Below are 21,787 nucleotides of genomic sequence, written 5' to 3'. Positions count from 1 at the left end.
TGGATTATACATTGACTAGTAAAAAGTTCAGAAGACTGTAAAATTTTTTCTAAACAATTTTAAGCAAAAATAAAAAAAGCGTGTCGTAGCCAATACATTAAACAACATATTTGCAAAGTTTTAACTGTTTTAGTCAAGAATTGTTTGTGTAAGAGTGCTAAAACGTATGGATTATACATTGACGAAAGCAAGCATAGGTGTTTTTTAATGTAAAAAGTTCAGAAGACTGTAAATTTTTTTATAATCAATTTTAAGCAAAAATAAAAAAAGCGTGTCGTAGCCAATACATTAAACAACATGTTTGCAAAGTTTTAACTGTTTTAGTTAAGAATTGTTTGTGTAAGAGTGCTAAAACGTATGGATTATACATTGACTAGTAAAAAGTTCAGAAGACTGTAAAATTTTTTCTAAACAATTTTAAGCAAAAATAAAAAAAGCGTGTCGTAGCCAATACATTAAAGAACATGTTTGCAAAGTTTTAACTGTTTTAGTCAAGAATAGTTTGTGTAAGAGTGCTAAAACGTATGGATTATACATTGACGAAAGCAAGCATAGGTGTTTTTTAATGTAAAAAGTTCAGAAGGCTGTAAAATTTTTTCTAATCAATTTTAAGCAAAAATAAAAAAAGCGTGTTGTAGCCAATACATTAAACAACATGTTTTCAAAGTTTTAACTGTTTTAGTCAAGAAGTGTTTGTGTAAGAGTGCTAAAACGTATGGATTATACATTGACTAGTAAAAATTCAGAAGACTGTAAAATTTTTTCTAGACAATTTTAAGCAAAAATAAAAAAAGCGTGTCGTAGCCAATACATAAAACAACATATTTGCAAAGTTTTAACTGTTTTAGTCAAGAATTGTTTGTGTAAGAATGCTAAAACGTATGGATTATACATTGACTAGTAAAAAGTTCAGAAGACTGTAAAATTTTTTCTAAACAATTTTAAGCAAAAATAAAAAAAGCGTGTCGTAGCCAATACATTAAACAACATATTTGCAAAGTTTTAACTGTTTTAGTCAAGAATTGTTTGTGTAAGAGTGGTAAAACGTATATATTATACATTCACGAAAGCAAGCATAGGTGTTTTTTAATGTAAAAAGTTCAGAAGACCGTAAAATTTTTTCTAAACAATTTTAAGCAAAAATAAAAAAAGCGTGTCGTAGCCAATACATTAAACAACATATTTGATAAGTTTTAACTGTTTTAGTCAAGAATTGTTTGTGTAAGAGTGCTAAAACGTATGGATTATACATTGACGAAAGCAAGCATAGGTGTTTTTTAATGTAAAAAGTTCAGAAGACTGTAAATTTTTTTCTAAACAATTATAAGCAAAAATAAAAAAAGCGTGTCGTAGCCAATACATTAAACAACATATTTGCAAAGTTTTAACTGTTTTAGTCAAGAATTGTTTGTGTAAGAGTGCTAAAACGTATATAGTATACATTGACGAAAGCAAGCATAGGTGTTTTTTAATGTAAAAAGTTCAGAAGACCGTAAAATTTTTTCTAAACAATTTTAAGCAAAAATAAAAAAAGCGTGTCGTAGCCAATACATTAAACAACATATTTGATAAGTTTTAACTGTTTTAGTCAAGAATTGTTTGTGTAAGAGTGCTAAAACGTATGGATTATACATTGACGAAAGCAAGCATAGGTGTTTTTTAATGTAAAAAGTTCAGAAGACTGTAAAATTTTTTCTAAACAATTTTAAGCAAAAATAAAAAAAGCGTGTCGTAGCCAATACATTAAACAACATATTTGCAAAGTTTTAACTGTTTTAGTCAAGAATTGTTTGTGTAAGAGTGCTAAAACGTATGGATTATACATTGATGAAAGCAAGCATAGGTGTTTTTTAATGTAAAAAGTTTAGAAGACTGTAAAATTTTTTCTAAACAATTTTAAGCAAAAATAAAAAAAGCGTGTCGTAGCCAATTCATTAAACAACATATTTGATAAGTTTTAACTGTTTTAGTCAAGAATTGTTTGTGTAAGAGTGCTAAAACGTATGGATTATACATTGACGAAAGCAAGCATAGGTGTTTTTTAATGTAAAAAGTTCAGAAGACTGTAAAATTTTTTCTAAACAATTTTAAGCAAAAATAAAAAAAGCGTGTCGTAGCCAATACATTTAACAACATATTTGCAAAGTTTTAACTATTTTAGTCAAGAATTGTTTGTGTAAGAGTGCTAAAACGTATGGATTATACATTGACAAGTAAAAAGTTCAGAAGACTGTAAAATTTTTTCTAAACAATTTTAAGCAAAAATAAAAAAAGCGTGTCGTAGCCAATACATAAAACAACATATTTGCAAAGTTTTAACTGTTTTAGTCAAGAATTGTTTGTGTAAGAGTGCTAAAACGTATGGATTATACATTGACTAGTAAAAAGTTCAGAAGACTGTAAAATTTTTTCTAAACAATTTTAAGCAAAAATAAAAAAAGCGTGTCGTAGCCAATACATTAAACAACATATTTGCAAAGTTTTAACTGTTTTAGTCAAGAATTGTTTGTGTAAGAGTGCTAAAACGTATGGATTATACATTGACGAAAGCAAGCATAGGTGTTTTTTAATGTAAAAAGTTCAGAAGACTGTAAATTTTTTTATAATCAATTTTAAGCAAAAATAAAAAAAGCGTGTCGTAGCCAATACATTAAACAACATGTTTGCAAAGTTTTAACTGTTTTAGTTAAGAATTGTTTGTGTAAGAGTGCTAAAACGTATGGATTATACATTGACTAGTAAAAAGTTCAGAAGACTGTAAAATTTTTTCTAAACAATTTTAAGCAAAAATAAAAAAAGCGTGTCGTAGCCAATACATTAAACAACATGTTTGCAAAGTTTTAACTGTTTTAGTCAAGAATAGTTTGTGTAAGAGTGCTAAAACGTATGGATTATACATTGACGAAAGCAAGCATAGGTGTTTTTTAATGTAAAAAGTTCAGAAGGCTGTAAAATTTTTTCTAATCAATTTTAAGCAAAAATAAAAAAAGCGTGTTGTAGCCAATACATTAAACAACATGTTTTCAAAGTTTTAACTGTTTTAGTCAAGAAGTGTTTGTGTAAGAGTGCTAAAACGTATGGATTATACATTGACTAGTAAAAATTCAGAAGACTGTAAAATTTTTTCTAGACAATTTTAAGCAAAAATAAAAAAAGCTTGTCGTAGCCAATACATAAAACAACATATTTGCAAAGTTTTAACTGTTTTAGTCAAGAATTGTTTGTGTAAGAGTGCTAAAACGTATGGATTATACATTGACTAGTAAAAAGTTCAGAAGACTGTAAATCTTTTTCTAAACAATTTTAAGCAAAAATAAAAAAAGCGTGTCGTAGCCAATACATTAAACAACATATTTGCAAAGTTTTAACTGTTTTAGTCAAGAATTGTTTGTGTAAGAGTGCTAAAACGTATGGATTATACATTGACGAAAGCAAGCATAGGTGTTTTTTAATGTAAAAAGTTCAGAAGACTGTAAATTTTTTTCTAATCAATTTTAAGCAAAAATAAAAAAACTGGTCGTAGCCAATACATTAAACAACATGTTTGCAAAGTTTTAACTGTTTTAGTTAAGAATTGTTTGTGTAAGAGTGCTAAAACGTATGGATTATACATTGACTAGTAAAAAGTTCAGAAGACTGTAAAATTTTTTCTAAACAATTTTAAGCAAAAATAAAAAAAGCGTGTCGTAGCCAATACATTAAACAACATGTTTGCAAAGTTTTAACTGTTTTAGTCAAGAATAGTTTGTGTAAGAGTGCTAAAACGTATGGATTATACATTGACGAAAGCAAGCATAGGTGTTTTTTAATGTAAAAAGTTCAGAAGGCTGTAAAATTTTTTCTAATCAATTTTAAGCAAAAATAAAAAAAGCGTGTTGTAGCCAATACATTAAACAACATGTTTTCAAAGTTTTAACTGTTTTAGTCAAGAAGTGTTTGTGTAAGAGTGCTAAAACGTATGGATTATACATTGACTAGTAAAAATTCAGAAGACTGAAAAATTTTTTCTAGACAATTTTAAGCAAAAATAAAAAAAGCGTGTCGTAGCCAATACATAAAACAACATATTTGCAAAGTTTTAACTGTTTTAGTCAAGAATTGTTTGTGTAAGAGTGCTAAAACGTATGGATTATACATTGACTAGTAAAAAGTTCAGAAGACTGTAAAATTTTTTCTAAACAATTTTAAGCAAAAATAAAAAAAGCGTGTCGTAGCCAATACATTAAACAACATATTTGCAAAGTTTTAACTGTTTTAGTCAAGAATTGTTTGTGTAAGAGTGCTAAAACGTATGGATTATACATTGACGAAAGCAAGCATAGGTGTTTTTTAATGTAAAAAGTTCAGAAGACTGTAAATTTTTTTCTAATCAATTTTAAGCAAAAATAAAAAAAGCGTGTCGTAGCCAATACATTAAACAACATGTTTGCAAAGTTTTAACTGTTTTAGTTAAGAATTGTTTGTGTAAGAGTGCTAAAACGTATGGATTATACATTGACTAGTAAAAAGTTCAGAAGACTGTAAAATTTTTTCTAAACAATTTTAAGCAAAAATAAAAAAAGTGTGTCGTAGCCAATACATTAAACAACATGTTTGCAAAGTTTTAACTGTTTTAGTCAAGAATAGTTTGTGTAAGAGTGCTAAAACGTATGGATTATACATTGACGAAAGCAAGCATAGGTGTTTTTTAATGTAAAAAGTTCAGAAGGCTGTAAAATTTTTTCTAAACAATTTTAAGCAAAAATAAAAAAGCGTGTCGTAGCCAATACATAAAACAACATATTTGCAAAGTTTTAACTGTTTTAGTCAAGAATTGTTTGTGTAAGAGTGCTAACACGTATGGATTATACATTGACTAGTAAAAAGTTCAGAAGACTGTAAAATTTTTTCAAATAATTTTAAGCAAAAATAAAAAAAGCGTGTCGTAGCCAATACATTAAACAACATATTTGCAAAGTTTTAACTGTTTTAGTCAAGAATTGTTTGTGTAAGAGTGCTAAAACGTATGGATTATACATTGACTAGTAAAAAGTTCAGAAGACTGTAAAATTTTTCTAAACGATTTTAAGCAAAAATAAAAAAAGCGTGTCGTAGCCAATACATTAAACAATATATTTGCAAAGTTTTAACTGTTTTAGTCAAGAATTGTTTGTGTAAGAGTGCTAAAACGTATGGATTATACATTGACGAAAGCAAGCATAGGTGTTTTTTAATGTAAAAAGTTCAGAAGACTGTAAATTTTTTTCTAAACAATTTTAAGCAAAAATAAAAAAAGCGTGTCGTAGCCAATACATTAAACAACATATTTGCAAAGTTTTAACTGTTTTAGTCAAGAATTGTTTGTGTAAGAGTGCTAAAACGTATATATTATACATTGACGAAAGCAAGCATAGGTGTTTTTTAATGTAAAAAGTTCAGAAGACCGTAAAATTTTTTCTAAACAATTTTAAGCAAAAATTAAAAAGCGTGTCGTAGCCAATACATTAAACAACATATTTGATAAGTTTTAACTGTTTTAGTCAAGAATTGTTTGTGTAAGAGTGCTAAAACGTATGGATTATACATTGACGAAAGCAAGCATAGGTGTTTTTTAATGTAAAAAGTTCAGAAGACTGTAAAATTTTTTCTAAACAATTTTAAGCAAAAATAGAAAAAGCGTGTCGTAGCCAATAAATTAACCACCATATTTGCTAATTTTATACTGTTTTAGGTAAGAATTGTTTGTGTAAGAGTGCTAAAACGTATGGATTATACATTGACGAAAGCAAGCATAGGTGTTTTTTAATGTAAAAAGTTCAGAAGACTGTAAATTTTTTTCTAAACAATTTTAAGCAAAAATAAAAAAAAAGCGTGTCGTAGCCAATACATTAAACAACATATTTGCAAAGTTTTAACTGTTTTAGTCAAGAATTGTTTGTGTAAGAGTGCTAAAACGTATGGATTATACATTGACGAAAGCAAGCATAGGTGTTTTTTAATTTAAAAAGTTCAGAAGACTGTAAAATTTTTTCTAAACAATTTTAAGCAAAAATAAAAAAAGCGTGTCGTAGCAAATACATTAAACAACATGTTTGCAAAGTTTTAACTGTTTTAGTCAAGAATTGTTTGTGTAAGAGTGCTAAAACGTATATATTATACATTGACGAAAGCAAGCATAGGTGTTTTTTAATGTAAAAAGTTCAGAAGACCGTAAAATTTTTTCTAAACAATTTTAAGCAAAAATTAAAAAGCGTGTCGTAGCCAATACATTAAACAACATATTTGATAAGTTTTAACTGTTTTAGTCAAGAATTGTTTGTGTAAGAGTGCTAAAACGTATGGATTATACATTGACGAAAGCAAGCATAGGTGTTTTTTAATGTAAAAAGTTCAGAAGACTGTAAAATTTTTTCTAAACAATTTTAAGCAAAAATAGAAAAAGCGTGTCGTAGCCAATAAATTAACCACCATATTTGCTAAGTTTTAACTGTTTTAGGTAAGAATTGTTTGTGTAAGAGTGCTAAAACGTATGGATTATACATTGACGAAAGCAAGCATAGGTGTTTTTTAATGTAAAAAGTTCAGAAGACCGTAAAATTTTTTCTAAACAATTTTAAGCAAAAATAAAAAAAGCGTGTCGTAGCCAATACATTAAACAACATATTTGCAAAGTTTTAACTGTTTTAGTCAAGAATTGTTTGTGTAAGAGTGCTAAAACGTATATATTATACATTGACGAAAGCAAGCATAGGTGTTTTTTAATGTAAAAAGTTCAGAAGACCGTAAAATTTTTTCTAAACAATTTTAAGCAAAAATAAAAAAAGCGTGTCGTAGCAAATACATTAAACAACATGTTTGCAAAGTTTTAACTGTTTTAGTCAAGAATTGTTTGTGTAAGAGTGCTAAAACGTATGGATTATACATTGATTAGTAAAAATTCAGAAGACTGTAAAATTTTTTCTAAACAATTTTAAGCAAAAATAAAAAAAGCGTGTCGTAGCCAATACATAAAACAACATATTTGCAAAGTTTTAACTGTTTTAGTCAAGAATTGTTTGTGTAAGAGTGCTAAAACGTATGGATTATACATTGACTAGTAAAAAGTTCAGAAGACTGTAAAATTTTTTCTAAATAATTTTAAGCAAAAATAAAAAAAGCGTGTCGTAGCCAATACATTAAACAACATATTTGCAAAGTTTTAACTGTTTTAGTCAAGAATTGTTTGTGTAAGAGTGCTAAAACGTATGGATTATACATTGACTAGTAAAAAGTTCAGAAGACTGTAAAATTTTTTCTAAACGATTTTAAGCAAAAATAAAAAAAGCGTGTCGTAGCCAATACATTAAACAATATATTTGCAAAGTTTTAACTGTTTTAGTCAAGAATTGTTTGTGTAAGAGTGCTAAAACGTATGGATTATACATTGACGAAAGCAAGCATAGGTGTTTTTTAATGTAAAAAGTTCAGAAGACTGTAAATTTTTTTCTAAACAATTTTAAGCAAAAATAAAAAAAGCGTGTCGTAGCCAATACATTAAACAACATATTTGCAAAGTTTTAACTGTTTTAGTCAAGAATTGTTTGTGTAAGAGTGCTAAAACGTATATATTATACATTGACGAAAGCAAGCATAGGTGTTTTTTAATGTAAAAAGTTCAGAAGACCGTAAAATTTTTTCTAAACAATTTTAAGCAAAAATTAAAAAGCGTGTCGTAGCCAATACATTAAACAACATATTTGCAAAGTTTTAACTGTTTTAGTCAAGAATTGTTTGTGTAAGAGTGCTAAAACGTATGGATTATACATTGACGAAAGCAAGCATAGGTGTTTTTTAATGTAAAAAGTTCAGAAGACTGTAAAATTTTTTCTAAACAATTTTAAGCAAAAATAGAAAAAGCGTGTCGTAGCCAATAAATTAACCACCATGTTTTCTAAGTTTTAACTGTTTTAGGTAAGAATTGTTTGTGTAAGAGTGCTAAAACGTATGGATTATACATTGACGAAAGCAAGCATAGGTGTTTTTTAATGTAAAAAGTTCAGAAGACCGTAAAATTTTTCTAAACAATTTTAAGCAAAAATAAAAAAAGCGTGTCGTAGCCAATACATTAAACAACATATTTGCAAAGTTTTAACTGTTTTAGTCAAGAATTGTTTGTGTAAGAGTGCTAAAACGTATATATTATACATTGACGAAAGCAAGCATAGGTGTTTTTTAATGTAAAAAGTTCAGAAGACCGTAAAATTTTTTCTAAACAATTTTAAGCAAAAATAAAAAAAGCGTGTCGTAGCAAATACATTAAACAACATGTTTGCAAAGTTTTAACTGTTTTAGTCAAGAATTGTTTGTGTAAGAGTGCTAAAACGTATATATTATACATTGACGAAAGCAAGCATAGGTGTTTTTTAATGTAAAAAGTTCAGAAGACCGTAAATTTTTTTCTAAACAATTTTAAGCAAAAATTAAAAAGCGTGTCGTAGCCAATACATTAAACAACATATTTGATAAGTTTTAACTGTTTTAGTCAAGAATTGTTTGTGTAAGAGTGCTAAAACGTATGGATTATACATTGACGAAAGCAAGCATAGGTGTTTTTTAATGTAAAAAGTTCAGAAGACTGTAAAATTTTTTCTAAACAATTTTAAGCAAAAATAGAAAAAGCGTGTCGTATCCAATCAATTAACCACGATATTTGCAAAGTTTTAACTGTTTTAGTCAAGAATTGTTTGTGAAGAGTGCTAAACGTATGGATTATACATTGACGAAAGCAAGCATAGATGTTTTTTAATGTAAAAAGTTCAGAAGACTGTAAATTTTTTTCTAAACAATTTTAAGCAAAAATAAAAAAAGCGTGTCGTAGCCAATACATTAAACAACATATTTGCAAAGTTTTAACTGTTTTAGTCAAGAATTGTTTGTGTAAGAGTGCTAAAACGTATATATTATACATTGACGAAAGCAAGCATAGGTGTTTTTTAATGTAAAAAGTTCAGAAGACCGTAAAATTTTTTCTAAACAATTTTAAGCAAAAAAAAAAAAAGCGTGTCGTAGCCAATACATTAAACAACATATTTGATAAGTTTTAACTGTTTTAGTCAAGAATTGTTTGTGTAAGAGTGCTAAAACGTATGGATTATACATTGACGAAAGCAAGCATAGGTGTTTTTTAATGTAAAAAGTTCAGAAGACTGTAAATTTTTTTCTTAACAATTTTAAGCAAAAATAAAAAAAGCGTGTCGTAGCCAATACATTAAACAACATATTTGCAAAGTTTTAACTGTTTTAGTCAAGAATTGTTTGTGTAAGAGTGCTAAAACGTATATATTATACATTGACGAAAGCAAGCATAGGTGTTTTTTAATGTAAAAAGTTCAGAAGACCGTAAAATTTTTTCTAAACAATTTTAAGCAAAAATAAAAAAAGTGTGTCGTAGCCAATACATTAAACAACATATTTGATAAGTTTTAACTGTTTTAGTCAAGAATTGTTTGTGTAAGAGTGCTAAAACGTATGGATTATACATTGACGAAAGCAAGCATAGGTGTTTTTAAATGTAAAAAGTTCAGAAGACTGTAAAATTTTTTCTAAACAATTTTAAGCAAAAATAGAAAAAGCGTGTCGTAGCCAATAAATTAACCACGATATTTGCAAAGTTTTAACTGTTTTAGTCAAGAATTGTTTGTGAAGAGTGCTAAAACGTATGGATTATACATTGACGAAAGCAAGCATAGATGTTTTTTAATGTAAAAAGTTCAGAAGACTGTAAATTTTTTTCTAAACAATTTTAAGCAAAAATAAAAAAAGCGTGTCGTAGCCAATACATTAAACAACATATTTGCAAAGTTTTAACTGTTTTAGTCAAGAATTGTTTGTGTAAGAGTGCTAAAACGTATATATTATACATTGACGAAAGCAAGCATAGGTGTTTTTTAATGTAAAAAGTTCAGAAGACCGTAAAATTTTTTCTAAACAATTTTAAGCAAAAATAAAAAAAGCGTGTCGTAGCCAATACATTAAACAACATATTTGATAAGTTTTAACTGTTTTAGTCAAGAATTGTTTGTGTAAGAGTGCTAAAACGTATGGATTATACATTGACGAAAGCAAGCATAGGTGTTTTTTAATGTAAAAAGTTCAGAAGACTGTAAAATTTTTTCTAAACAATTTTAAGCAAAAATAGAAAAAGCGTGTCATAGCCAATAAATTAACCACGATATTTGCAAAGTTGTAACTGTTTTAGTCAAGAATTGTTTGTGAAGAGTGCTAAAACGTATGGATTATACATTGACGAATGCAAGCATAGGTGTTTTTTAATGTAAAAAGTTCAGAAGACCGTAAAATTTTTTCTAAACAAATTTAAGCAAAAATAAAAAAAGCGTGTCGTAGCCAATACATTAAACAACATATTTGCAAAGTTTTAACTGTTTTAGTCAAGAATTGTTTGTGTAAGAGTGCTAAAACGTATGGATTATACATTGACGAAAGCAAGCATAGGTGTTTTTTAATGTAAAAAGTTCAGAAGACTGTAAAATTTTTTCTAAACAATTTTAAGCAAAAAAAAAAAAAGCGTGTCGTAGCCAATACATAAAACAACATATTTGCAAAGTTTTAACTATTTTAGTCAAGAATTGTTTGTGTAAGAGTGCTAAAACGTATGGATTATACATTGACTAGTAAAAAGTTCAGAAGACTGTAAAATTTTTTCTAAACAATTTTAAGCAAAAATAAAAAAAGCGTGTCGTAGCCAATACATTAAACAACATATTTGCAAAGTTTTAACTGTTTTAGTCAAGAATTGTTTGTGTAAGAGTGCTAAAACGTATGGATTATACATTGACGAAAGCAAGCATAGGTGTTTTTTAATGTAAAAAGTTCAGAAGACCGTAAAATTTTTTCTAAACAATTTTAAGCAAAAATAAAAAAAGCGTGTCGTAGCCAATACATTAAACAACATATTTGCAAAGTTTTAACTGTTTTAGTCAAGAATTGTTTGTGTAAGAGTGCTAAAACGTATGGATTATACATTGACGAAAGCAAGCACAGGTGTTTTTTAATGTAAAAAGTTCAGAAGACTGTAAAATTTTTTCTAAACAATTTTAAGCAAAAATAAAAAAAGCGTGTCGTAGCCAATACATAAAACAACATATTTGCAAAGTTTTAACTGTTTTAGTAAAGAATTGTTCGTGTAAGAGTGCTAAAACGTATGGATTATACATTGACTAGTAAAAAGTTCAGAAGACTGTAAAACTTTTTCTAAACAATTTTAAGCAAAAATAAAAAAAGCTTGTCGTAGCCAATACATTAAACAACATATTTGCAAAGTTTTAACTGTTTTAGTCAAGAATTGTTTGTGTAAGAGTGCTAAAACGTATGGATTATACATTGACTAGTAAAAAGTTCAGAAGACTGTAAAATTTTTTCTAAACAATTTTAAGCAAAAATAAAAAAAGCGTGTCGTAGCCAATACATTAAACAACATATTTGCAAAGTTTTAACTGTTTTAGTCAAGAATTGTTTGTGTAAGAGTGCTAAAACGTATGGATTATACATTGACGAAAGCAAGCACAGGTGTTTTTTAATGTAAAAAGTTCAGAAGACTGTAAAATTTTTCCTAAACAATTTTAAGCAAAAATAAAAAAAGCGTGTCGTAGCCAATACATAAAACAACATATTTGCAAAGTTTTAACTGTTTTAGTAAAGAATTGTTCGTGTAAGAGTGCTCAAACGTATGGATTATACATAGACTAGTAAAAAGTTCAGAAGACCGTAAAATTTTTTCTAAACAATTTTAAGCAAAAATAAAAAAAGCGTGTCGTAGCCAATACATTAAACAACATATTTGCAAAGTTTTAACTGTTTTAGTCAAGAATTGTTTGTGTAAGAGTGCTAAAACGTATGGATTATACATTGACGAAAGCAAGCACAGGTGTTTTTTAATGTAAAAAGTTCAGAAGACTGTAAAATTTTTCCTAAACAATTTTAAGCAAAAATAAAAAAAGCGTGTCGTAGCCAATACATAAAACAACATATTTGCAAAGTTTTAACTGTTTTAGTAAAGAATTGTTCGTGTAAGAGTGCTAAAACGTATGGATTATACATTGACTAGTAAAAAGTTCAGAAGACTGTAAAACTTTTTCTAAACAATTTTAAGCAAAAATAAAAAAAGCGTGTCGTAGCCAATACATTAAACAACATATTTGCAAAGTTTTAACTGTTTTAGTCAAGAATTGTTTGTGTAAGAGTGCTAAAACGTATGGATTATACATTGACGAAAGCAAGCATAGGTGTTTTATAATGTAAAAAGTTTAGAAGACTGTAAAATTTTTTCTAAACAATTTTAAGCAAAAATAAAAAAAGCGTGTCGTAGCCAATACATTAAACAACATATTTGCAAAGTTTTAACTATTTTAGTCAAGAATTGTTTGTGTAAGAGTGCTAAAACGTATGGATTATACATTGACAAGTAAAAAGTTCAGAAGACTGTAAAATTTTTTCTAAACAATTTTAAGCAAAAATAAAAAAAGCGTGTCGTAGCCAATACATTAAACAACATATTTGCAAAGTTTTAACTGTTTTAGTCAAGAATTGTTTGTGTAAGAGTGCTAAAACGTATGGATTATACATTGACTAGTAAAAAGTTCAGAAGACTGTAAAATTTTTTCTAAACAATTTTAAGCAAAAATAAAAAAAGCGTGTCGTAGCCAATACATTAAACAACATATTTGCAAAGTTTTAACTGTTTTAGTCAAGAATTGTTTGTGTAAGAGTGCTAAAACGTATGGATTATACATTGACGAAAGCAAGCATAGGTGTTTTTTAATGTAAAAAGTTCAGAAGACTGTAAAATTTTTTCTAAATAATTTTAAGCAAAAATAAAAAAACCGTGTCGTAGCCATTACATTAAACAACATATTTGCAAAGTTTTAACTGTTTTAGTCAAGAATTGTTTGTGTAAGAGTGCAAAAACGTATGGATTATACATTGACGAAAGCAAGCATAGGTGTTTTTTAATGTAAAAAGTTCAGAAGACTGTAAAATTTTTTCTAAACAATTTTAAGCAAAAATAAAAAAAGCGTGTCGTAGCCAATACATTAAACAACATATTTGCAAAGTTTTAACTGTTTTAGTCAAGAATTGTTTGTGTAAGAGTGCTAAAACGTATGGATTATACATTGACGAAAGCAAGCACAGGTGTTTTTTAATGTAAAAAGTTCAGAAGACTGTAAAATTTTTCCTAAACAATTTTAAGCAAAAATAAAAAAAGCGTGTCGTAGCCAATACATAAAACAACATATTTGCAAAGTTTTAACTGTTTTAGTAAAGAATTGTTCGTGTAAGAGTGCTCAAACGTATGGATTACACATAGACTAGTAAAAAGTTCAGAGGCCGTAAAATTTTTTCTAAACAATTTTAAGCAAAAATAAAAAAAGCGTGTCGTAGCCAATACATTAAACAACATATTTGCAAAGTTTTAACTGTTTTAGTCAAGAATTGTTTGTGTAAGAGTGCTAAAACGTATGGATTATACATTGACGAAAGCAAGCACAGGTGTTTTTTAATGTAAAAAGTTCAGAAGACTGTAAAATTTTTCCTAAACAATTTTAAGCAAAAATAAAAAAAGCGTGTCGTAGCCAATACATAAAACAACATATTTGCAAAGTTTTAACTGTTTTAGTAAAGAATTGTTCGTGTAAGAGTGCTAAAACGTATGGATTATACATTGACTAGTAAAAAGTTCAGAAGACTGTAAAACTTTTTCTAAACAATTTTAAGCAAAAATAAAAAAAGCGTGTCGTAGCCAATACATTAAACAACATATTTGCAAAGTTTTAACTGTTTTAGTCAAGAATTGTTTGTGTAAGAGTGCTAAAACGTATGGATTATACATTGACTAGTAAAAAGCTCAGAAGACTGTAAAATTTTTTCTAAACAATTTTAAGCAAAAATAAAAAAAGCGTGTCGTAGCCAATACATTAAACAACATTTTTGCAAAGTTTTAACTGTTTTAGTCAAGAATTGTTTGTGTAAGAGTGCTAAAACGTATGGATTATACATTGACGAAAGCAAGCATAGGTGTTTTTTAATGTAAAAAGTTTAGAAGACTGTAAAATTTTTTCTAAACAATTTTAAGCAAAAATAAAAAAAGCGTGTCGTAGCCAATACATTAAACAACATATTTGCAAAGTTTTAACTATTTTAGTCAAGAATTGTTTGTGTAAGAGTGCTAAAACGTATGGATTATACATTGACAAGTAAAAAGTTCAGAAGACTGTAAAATTTTTTCTAAACAATTTTAAGCAAAAATAAAAAAAGCTTGTCGTAGCCAATACATTAAACAACATATTTGCAAAGTTTTAACTGTTTTAGTCAAGAATTGTTTGTGTAAGAGTGCTAAAACGTATGGATTATACATTGACTAGTAAAAAGTTCAGAAGACTGTAAAATTTTTTCTAAACAATTTTAAGCAAAAATAAAAAAAGCGTGTCGTAGCCAATACATTAAACAACATATTTGCAAAGTTTTAACTGTTTTAGTCAAGAATTGTTTGTGTAAGAGTGCTAAAACGTATGGATTATACATTGACGAAAGCAAGCATAGGTGTTTTTTAATGTAAAAAGTTCAGAAGACTGTAAATTTTTTTCTAATCAATTTTAAGCAAAAATAAAAAAAGCGTGTCGTAGCCAATACATTAAACAACATGTTTGCAAAGTTTTAACTGTTTTAGTTAAGAATTGTTTGTGTAAGAGTGCTAAAACGTATGGATTATACATTGACTAGTAAAAAGTTCAGAAGACTGTAAAATTTTTTCTAAATAATTTTAAGCAAAAATAAAAAAAGCGTGTCGTAGCCAATACATTAAACAACATATTTGCAAAGTTTTAACTGTTTTAGTCAAGAATTGTTTGTGTAAGAGTGCAAAAACGTATGGATTATACATTGACGAAAGCAAGCATAGGTGTTTTTTAATGTAAAAAGTTCAGAAGACTGTAAAATTTTTTCTAAAAAATTTTAAGCAAAAATAAAAAAAGCGTGTCGTAGCCAATACATTAAACAACATATTTGAAAAGTTTTAACTTTTTTAGTCAAGAATTGTTTGTATAAGAGTGCTAAAACGTATGGATTATACATTGGCTAGTAAAAATATCAGAAGACTGTAAATTTTTTTCTAAACAATTTTAAGCAAAAATAAAAAAAGCGTGTCGTAGCCAATACATTAAACAACATATTTGCAAAGTTTTAACTGTTTTAGGTAAGAATTGTTTGTGTAAGAGTGCTAAAACGTATGGATTATACATTGACGAAAGCAAGCATAGGTGTTTTTTAATGTAAAAAGTTCAGAAGACTGTAAAATTTTTTCTAAACAATTTTAAGCAAAAATAAAAAAAAAAGCGTGTCGTAGCCAATACATTAAACAACATATTTGCAAAGTTTTAACTGTTTTAGTCAAGAATTGTTTGTGTAAGAGTGCTAAAACGTATGGATTATACATTGACGAAAGCAAACATAGGTGTTTTTTAATGTAAAAAGTTCAGAAGACTGTAAAATTTTTTCTAAACAATTTTAAGCAAAAATAAAAAAGCGTGTCGTAGCCAATACATAAAACAACATATTTGCAAAGTTTTAACTGTTTTAGTCAAGAATTGTTTGTGTAAGAGTGCTAAAACGTATGGATTATACATCGACTAGTAAAAAGTTCAGAAGACTGTAAAATTTTTTCTAAACAATTTTAAGCAAAAATAAAAAAAGCGTGTCGTAGCCAATACATTAAACAACATATTTGCAAAGTTTTAACTGTTTTAGTCAAGAATTGTTTGTGTAAGAGTGCTAAAACGTATGGATTATACATTGACGAAAGCAAGCATAGGTGTTTTTTAATGTAAAAAGTTCAGAAGACCGTAAAATTTTTTCTAAATAATTTTAAGAAAAAATAAAAAAAGCGTGTCGTAGCCAATACATTAAACAACATATTTGCAAAGTTTTAACTGTTTTAGTCAAGAATTGTTTGTGTAAGAGTGCTAAAACGTATGGATTATACATTGACAAGTAAAAAGTTCAGAAGACTGTAAAATTTTTTCTAAACAATTTTAAGCAAAAATAAAAAAAGCGTGTCGTAGCCAATACATTAAACAACATATTTGCAAAGTTTTAACTGTTTTAGTCAAGAATTGTTTGTGTAAGAGTGCTAAAACGTATGGATTATACATTGACTAGTAAAAAGTTCAGAAGACTGTAAAATTTTTTCTAAACAATTTTAAGCAAAAATAAAAAAAGCGTGTCGTAGCCAATACATTAAACAACATATTTGCAAAGTTTTAACTGTTTTAGTCAAGAATTGTTTGTGTAAGAGTGCTAAAACGTATGGATTATACATTGACTAGTAAAAAGTTCAGAAGACTGTAAAATTTTTTCTAAACAATTTTAAGCAAAAATAAAAAAAGCGTGTCGTAGCCAATACATTAAACAACATTTTTGCAAAGTTTTAACTGTTTTAGTCAAGAATTGTTTGTGTAAGAGTGCTAAAACGTATGGATTATACATTGACGAAAGCAAGCATAGGTGTTTTTTAATGTAAAAAGTTTAGAAGACTGTAAAATTTTTTCTAAACAATTTTAAGCAAAAATAAAAAAAGCGTGTCGTAGCCAATACATTAAACAACATATTTGCAAAGTTTTAACTATTTTAGTCAAGAATTGTTTGTGTAAGAGTGCTAAAACGTATGGATTATACATTGACAAGTAAAAAGTTCAGAAGACTGTAAAATTTTTTCTAAACAATTTTAAGCAAAAATAAAAAAAGCGTGTCGTAGCCAATACATTAAACAACATATTTGCAAAGTTTTAACTGTTTTAGTCAAGAATTGTTTGTGTAAGAGTGCTAAAACGTATGGATTATACATTGACTAGTAAAAAGTTCAGAAGACTGTAAAATTTTTTCTAAACAATTTTAAGCAAAAATTAAAAAAGCGTGTCGTAGCCAATACATTAAACAACATATTTGCAAAGTTTTAACTGTTTTAGTCAAGAATTGTTTGTGTAAGAGTGCTAAAACGTATGGATTATACATTGACGAAAGCAAGCATAGGTGTTTTTTAATGTAAAAAGTTCAGAAGACTGTAAATTTTTTTCTAATCAATTTTAAGCAAAAATAAAAAAAGCGTGTCGTAGCCAATACATTAAACAACATGTTTGCAAAGTTTTAACTGTTTTAGTTAAGAATTGTTTGTGTAAGAGTGCTAAAACGTATGGATTATACATTGACTAGTAAAAAGTTCAGAAGACTGTAAAATTTTTTCTAAATAATTTTAAGCAAAAATAAAAAAAGCGTGTCGTAGCCAATACATTAAACAACATATTTGCAAAGTTTTAACTGTTTTAGTCAAGAATTGTTTGTGTAAGAGTGCAAAAACGTATGGATTATACATTGACGAAAGCAAGCATAGTTGTTTTTTAATGTAAAAAGTTCAGAAGACTGTAAAATTTTTTCTAAAAAATTTTAAGCAAAAATAAAAAAAGCGTGTCGTAGCCAATACATTAAACAACATATTTGAAAAGTTTTAACTTTTTTAGTCAAGAATTGTTTGTATAAGAGTGCTAAAACGTATGGATTATACATTGGCTAGTAAAAATATCAGAAGACTGTAAATTTTTTTCTAAACAATTTTAAGCAAAAATAAAAAAAGCGTGTCGTAGCCAATACATTAAACAACATATTTGCAAAGTTTTAACTGTTTTAGTCAAGAATTGTTTGTGTAAGAGTGCTAAAACGTATGGATTATACATTGACGAAAGCAAGCATAGGTGTTTTTTAATGTAAAAAGTTCAGAAGACTGTAAAATTTTTTCTAAACAATTTTAAGCAAAAATAAAAAAAAAAGCGTGTCGTAGCCAATACATTAAACAACATATTTGCAAAGTTTTAACTGTTTTAGTCAAGAATTGTTTGTGTAAGAGTGCTAAAACGTATGGATTATACATTGACGAAAGCAAACATAGGTGTTTTTTAATGTAAAAAGTTCAGAAGACTGTAAAATTTTTTCTAAACAATTTTAAGCAAAAATAAAAAAAGCGTGTCGTAGCCAATACATAAAACAACATATTTGCAAAGTTTTAACTGTTTTAGTCAAGAATTGTTTGTGTAAGAGTGCTAAAACGTATGGATTATACATCGACTAGTAAAAAGTTCAGAAGACTGTAAAATTTTTTCTAAACAATTTTAAGCAAAAATAAAAAAAGCGTGTCGTAGCCAATACATTAAACAACATATTTGCAAAGTTTTAACTGTTTTAGTCAAGAATTGTTTGTGTAAGAGTGCTAAAACGTATGGATTATACATTGACGAAAGCAAGCATAGGTGTTTTTTAATGTAAAAAGTTCAGAAGACCGTAAAATTTTTTCTAAATAATTTTAAGAAAAAATAAAAAAAGCGTGTCGTAGCGAATACATTAAACAACATATTTGCAAAGTTTTAACTGTTTTAGTCAAGAATTGTTTGTGTAAGAGTGCTAAAACGTATGGATTATACATTGACGAAAGCAAGCATAGGTGTTTTTTAATGTAAAAAGTTCAGAAGACTGTAAATTTTTTTCTAAACAATTTTAAGCAAAAATTAAAAAAAGCGTGTCGTAGCCAATACATTAAACAACATATTTGCAAAGTTTTAACTGTTTTAGTCAAGAATTGTTTGTGTATGAGTGCTAAAACGTATGGATTATACATAGACTAGTAAAAAGTTGAGAAGACTGTAAAATTTTTTCTAAACAATTTTAAGCAAAAATAAAAAAGCGTGTCGTAGCCAATACATTAAACAACATATTTGCAAAGTTTTAACTGTTTTAGTCAAGAATTGTTTGTGTAAGAGTGCTAAAACGTATGGATTATACATTGACGAAAGCAAGCATAGGTGTTTTTTAATGTAAAAAGTTCAGAAGACCGTAAAATTTTTTCTAAACAATTTTAAGCAAAAATAAAAAAAGCGTGTCGTAGCCAATACATTAAACAACATATTTGCAAAGTTTTAACTGTTTTAGTCAAGAATTGTTTGTGTAAGAGTGCTAAAACGTATGGATTATACATTGACGAAAGCAAGCATAGGTGTTTTTTAATGTAAAAAGTTCAGAAGACTGTAAAATTTTTCCTAAACAATTTTAAGCAAAAATAAAAAAAGCGTGTCGTAGCCAATACATAAAACAACATATTTGCAAAGTTTTAACTGTTTTAGTCAAGAATTGTTCGTGTAAGAGTGCTAAAACGTATGGATTATACATTGACTAGTAAAAAGTTCAGAAGACTGTAAAACTTTTTCTAAACAATTTTAAGCAAAAATAAAAAAAGCGTGTCGTAGCCAATACATTAAACAACATATTTGCAAAGTTTTAACTGTTTTAGTCAAGAATTGTTTGTGTAAGAGTGCTAAAACGTATGGATTATACATTGACTAGTAAAAAGTTCAGAAGACTGTAAAATTTTTTCTAAACAATTTTAAGCAAAAATAAAAAAAGCGTGTCGTAGCCAATACATTAAAAAACATTTTTGCAAAGTTTTAACTGTTTTAGTCAAGAATTGTTTGTGTAAGAGTGCTAAAACGTATGGATTATACATTGACGAAAGCAAGCATAGGTGTTTTTTAATGTAAAAAGTTTAGAAGACTGTAAAATTTTTTCTAAACAATTTTAAGCAAAAATAAAAAAAGCGTGTCGTAGCCAATACATTAAACAACATATTTGCAAAGTTTTGACTATTTTAGTCAAGAATTGTTTGTGTAAGAGTGCTAAAACGTATGGATTATACATTGACAAGTAAAAAGTTCAGAAGACTGTAAAATTTTTTCTAAACAATTTTAAGCAAAAATAAAAAAAGCGTGTCGTAGCCAATACATAAAACAACATATTTGCAAAGTTTTAACTGTTTTAGTAAAGAATTGTTTGTGTAAGAGTGCTAAAACGTATGGACTATACATTGACTAGTAAAAAGTTCAGAAGACTGTAAAATTTTTTCTAAACAATTTTAAGCAAAAATAAAAAAAGCGTGTCGTAGCCAATACATTAAACAACATATTTGCAAAGTTTTAACTGTTTTAGTCAAGAATTGTTTGTGTAAGAGTGCTAAAACGTATGGATTATACATTGACGAAAGCAAGCATAGGTGTTTTTTAATGTAAAAAGTTCAGAAGACTGTAAATTTTTTTCTAATCAATTTTAAGCAAAAATAAAAAAAGCGTGTCGTAGCCAATACATTAAACAACATGTTTGCAAAGTTTTAACTGTTTTAGTCAAGAATTGTTTGTGTAAGAGTGCTAAAACGTATGGATTATACATTGACTAGTAAAAAGTTCAGAAGACTGTAAAATTTTTTCTAAACAATTTTAAGCAAAAATAAAAAAAGCGTGTCGTAGCCAATACATTAAACAACATATTTGCAAAGTTTTAACTGTTTTAGTCAAGAATTGTTTGTGTAAGAGTGCTAAAACGTATGGATTATACATTGACGAAAGCAAGCATAGGTGTTTTTTAATGTAAAAAGTTCAGAAGACTGTAAAATTTTTTCTAAAAAATTTTAAGCAAAAATAAAAAAAGCGTGTCGTAGCCAATACATTAAACAACATATTTGAAAAGTTTTAACTGTTTTAGTCAAGAATTGTTTGTATAAAAGTGCTAAAACGTATGGATTATACATTGGCTAGTAAAAATATCAGAAGACTGTAAATTTTTTTCTAAACAATTTTAAGCAAAAATAAAAAAGCGTGTCGTAGCCAATACATTAAACAACATATTTGCAAAGTTTTAACTGATTTAGTCAAGAATTGTTTGTGTAAGAGTTTTAAAACGTATGGATTATACATTGACGAAAGCAAGCATAGGTGTTTTTTAATGTAAAAAGTTCAGAAGACTGTAAAATTTTTTCTAAACAATTTTAAGCAAAAATAAAAAAAGCGTGTCGTAGCCAATACATTAAACAACATATTTGCAAGGTTTTAACTCTTTTAGTCAAGAATTGTTTGTGTAAGAGTGCTAAAACGTATGGATTATACATTGACGAAAGCAAGCATAGGTGTTTTTTAATGTAAAAAGTTCAGAATACCGTAAAATTTTTTCTAAACAATTTTAAGAAAAAATAAAAAAAGCGTGTCGTAGCCAATACATTAAACAACATATTTGCAAAGTTTTAACTGTTTTAGTCAAGAATTGTTTGTGTAAGAGTGCTAAAACGTTTGGATTATACATTGACGAAAGCAAGCATAGGTGTTTTTTAATGTAAAAAGTTCAGAAGACTGTAAATTTTTTTCTAAACAATTTTAAGCAAAAATTAAAAAAAGCGTGTCGTAGCCAATACATTAAACAACATATTTGCAAAGTTAAAACTGTTTTAGTCAAGAATTGTTTGTGTATGAGTGCTAAAACGTATGGATTATACATAGACTAGTAAAAAGTTCAGAAGACTGTAAAATTTTTTCTAAACAATTTTAAGCAAAAATAAAAAAGCGTGTCGTAGCCAATACATTAAACAACATATTTGCAAAGTTTTAACTGTTTTAGTCAAGAATTGTTTGTGTAAGAGTGCTAAAACGTATGGATTATACATTGACGAAAGCAAGCATAGGTGTTTTTTAATGTAAAAAGTTCAGAAGACCGTAAAATTTTTTCTAAACAATTTTAAGCAAAAATAAAAAAAGCGTGTCGTAGCCAATACATTAAACAACATATTTGCAAAGTTTTAACTGTTTTAGTCAAGAATTGTTTGTGTAAGAGTGCTAAAACGTATGGATTATACATTGACGAAAGCAAGCATAGGTGTTTTTTAATGTAAAAAGTTCAG

The sequence above is a fragment of the Thalia democratica genome, chromosome 6 (assembly GCF_965202585.1).
Source record: "Thalia democratica chromosome 6, ktThaDemo2.hap1.1, whole genome shotgun sequence".
NCBI lineage: Eukaryota > Metazoa > Chordata > Thaliacea > Salpida > Salpidae > Thalia > Thalia democratica.
This window is presented reverse-complemented; position numbering follows the sequence as displayed.